This window comes from Sciurus vulgaris (genome assembly GCF_902686455.1).
Source record: "Sciurus vulgaris genome assembly, chromosome: 7".
NCBI lineage: Eukaryota > Metazoa > Chordata > Mammalia > Rodentia > Sciuridae > Sciurus > Sciurus vulgaris.
The window spans coordinates 109,574,238-109,578,284 of record NC_136467.1 but is presented as its reverse complement, the minus strand read 5'-3'; positions in this window follow the sequence as shown (position 1 = coordinate 109,578,284).

Here is a 4,047-nt window from a genome sequence, read left to right as displayed (position 1 = left end):
TTGATCATCTTTCCATCATCTTCTCTGAGATGCATTGTTTAAAATTCTCTCTGGATTCCATGTGGATAAGTTATTCCCTATAAATGGAAGTCTGGTGAGCTGAGCTAGAAGCCAGAGCCCCTTATTGAAAAGAACTGTTCCACTAGCCATGCACTGCATACCTCCCAGGTTTTTGTGGAGAAGGGAAAAGACAAACAAGTGCTCAATTTTGTTTTAGTCTCTATTGATTTTGTATATTTCGGTTACCAAACAAATCTTAAGAAATTTCCAATGACTTGATGACTGAGGCAGGAGGATCACAAGTTCAAGATCAGCCTGAATAAGTAATTGAGACCATGTCTCAAAATATAAAATAAAAAGGGCAATGATGTAGCCCAGTGGTAGAGTGCCCCTGAGTTCAATCCTCAGTGCCACACACAAAATAATTTTTTCCAAAAAAATTTTGGGGAGTCTGGAGATTGAACCCAGGAGTGATTCAATCTTGATCCATTCAAGTATTTAAGACTCTACCTTACAGATTTGATCATATTTTAAAACTAAATGCCCTGATTTTCCCTTATTATTAGGAGTCCACTGTTAGTGATATTTAATGCTAACTCCTTCTAAGTTTATGCCTGAGATGTTTCTTTTTTTCCTCTCTTCTCACTTATATTCACGCCCTAGCTCATTTATCTAGATTCAGTAAAATAACAATATACTTTCTCCTTCTGGCACGTTTGGTTCCCGCCTGAGCTCTAGATTCAGATGCCCTGTTGCCTCAATGATAGTTTCTCTTAAAATTTTAATAAGCACTTCAAACAGCCTAACATAATAGTGATTTGCTTCCTGGAAGCCTCTTCATATGAGTAAAAGTTCTCACTATCTAATTATTCGAGGCAAAAAATTTATCAGGCATATCTGTACATCTAAATCATATAGGTCCCTTGCATACAAATACTTTTGGCCCTCACACAATATATTTCTAATGTAATCCTAGGATCCTGAATACTTCACTGCACAACTCCCTGCTCCTCTATTTACTTTGCTTCAACTGAATTATTTTCTAGTTCCCCATTGAATATGCTTATCTCCTTCCATTCTTTAGGATGTTTATATTCTGTTTGGGATTGGAGTTGGAGGTAGAAAACCACTCCAGGCAGAAGTGAGACAACCCCAGTTACAGCAATTCTATAGACATTCTCTTTCTCATATACATGTTATCTTCTTTATAAGAAATATTTATACCTGGCATTCTATAATGTATTACTTTTATCATTTATATCTGTTATTCATATATATATGGAAACACATGAAGAAGTTTGTCTTTTTCCTACTGTATCCTAGCACATTACCTGGGTCTTAGCAGATATTATATTTGCTGTTCAAATAACTGAAACTATGAGTAATTGCATTCAGATGATATTTGTCACCTTAGCCTTCAATAAAAAAAATAAAATAAAAAATAAAATGAATACACAGACTGGTTTAAACAACAAAATCTTCTCTCATAGTCTGAATGTCTAATACCAAGATACCAGCAGAATTAGGTTCCTTTTGAGAGCCCTCTTCCTGGCTTGCCGATGTCTGTCTTTGTAATGGTTTGGATCTGGAGCAACCCCTCAAAAGGTTCATGTGTTGAAAGCTTGGTGCCCAATGCAGCAATGTTTAGAGGTGAGGCATTTGGGAAGTGACTGAGAACTCTCACCACATCAATGGATTACCCATTGATGGTTCATAGATGGTGGTATCATCAGGAGGTAATGGAAACTATAGGAGACAGAACCTATCTGTAGGAAGTAGGTGAAGTTTGGGGACATGTCTAAAAGTTTATTTATTGTCCCAGACACCTTCTCTGTCTGTGTTTTCTGAAGGCCAAGAGGTAAAGGCCATGAGATGAAAATCTGGCATGCCTTTCTGCCTTGATGTTTCTGCTTTGGCACAAAACAATGGAACCAAGCAACCATGGACTGAAACTGTGAACCAAAATACAATTTTTCTTCTTTAAGCTGATTTCATTAAGACGTTTGTCCCAGTAATGCAAAGCTGTCTAACAAGGCCTTCTTGCTCTCTCCTCACATGATGAGAAAGAGTGAGTTCTAACGTCTCTTCCTTTGCTTTTAAGAGCCCATTGGATTAGGACCCCACAATCATGCTCTCATTTAATCTTTAACACTTTTTCATAGGCACTATGTTCAAATACAGTCGTTTTGGTAGTTAGGGCTTAAACACATGAATATTCAAAAACACAAACCTTCAGGGGGGAAGAGAGAGAAATTGTGTGTGTGTGTGTGTGTGTGTGTGTGTGTTTGTGTGTGTGTATTCCTTGAATTTGGTTGACCAGTTTAGCAACATACAGCTAGACCAGAAGGAGTGCTATGTAAAGTAAAGTTCATGCTATAGCATCATTGTATGTATCTACTCTAAAATCAACTTTGTTCCTTTTCAAGCCAGACTCCTGGTCCTAAACTGAAGTAGATTGGATTGACTGAGGAAACCTTGAACTGCTGTTATCTCCAGAGTTTCCCCAAAACATGTACCATTTAAGCTCAGAGCCCAAATATCTAAAGTAGGCCCTCTAGCTTTTCACATTTAGAAGTGAATTGCTTTTTGCAGTACTCATGCTGTGATGGCATCTGAACAAATAACTTATGAATAAGAATGTGTCTCTCAAAGCCACAAAGAAAAATGCAGTGGAAATTTAGCTTCCTTGTCTTTTAAAAAGTGAATTTCCTTGTGATAGGATAACAACAATAATTTAATATTATGTGACTGAAAAGATATTAAAATAATTTCTGTGTATTTCATAACAGAAGAGTGAATTCATGGTAGGTTTGTGACAATCTCACTTGGTAGTTATTACTGACTTTCTATATACATTTAAATACCACTCTATGATTTTTTTTTTACTCCTTAAGGCAAATTTTCCTTAGGAATAAAATATTATTGTACTTTTTAAAAATATTGGACTCTATACTAACATAAAGTGATTTTTTTTAGTTGAAAAATAAATTCATATAACTAAATTAACCTTTGAGAACATTAATCTTAGCACTGATTAAGGAAATGCTCAGAGTTATTGTGATCCTAAAAGATCACAATATTTTTGGAAACATATTTAAGAGAAAAATGTTTCAATTATAATCACCGATATTTTACATTGTTATTCACAATCAACCTTAAAAGATGCCTTTTGAGAAAATTCAGTTTCACAAAGGATAAATGGAAAAATTGTTCTCTGCATGAAAATGCTCAGACATCAGGACTAAATTCAGAGTACAGACAAAAGGGAGACTAATAATGTAATAACATGAATTAGGAATATGTGTTTCAAATTCATATTTACTTAGGGAAAATCCAAGAGACTCCATGATATAAGACATAATTAACATATAAAGTGTTAAAAAGATCAGTTGAATATAAAATAATATGCATGTTAGTATTATTATTTTCCAAAATATTCAATGACACTAAGATATATTCCACGTGAAGAATTTTTCAAAAAACTCATTTTTTTCATGATAACACTGTAATTTAGGTAGGTATAGAACTGCTATAGTTATTCTTATAGAACAATTTTTCAAGGGAGATTTTTATGCTTTTATCCATGGCTGGTAGAAAATTGTGAGTTTAAGGACTCAGATTTCCTATTTTCTTGCTTAGAAATAAGTGTGTTTCATCTTGGTGTTTTTGTAACACTAAAATCAGTCTTTAGTCACAGGGTGGTTACATGCAGGAACATGGACTAAGAGATATTGTGGAAGAAAAAATCGCATCATGATTGACATAATGTGACAGGATTGAGTGAATGTTATCCCACTTCCAATTCTTAGCAGCTTACAAGATTGGTTTCTTGCTCATGTACGTTCCACTGGGGATAGTTTCCCTGAGCAGCTGACCTCTGTGCTATGGACCAGTATGGCAGATCTCATGGTGCTTCCTGAATCATTTTGACAGGCAGGAAAGTAGAGAGATGAACTTTGGCAATTTATTGCTTCCACTCAAAAATAATAAACATCCCATCCAGTCATGTAATTGGCTCAAACAAATCACATAGCCATATCTAACTTC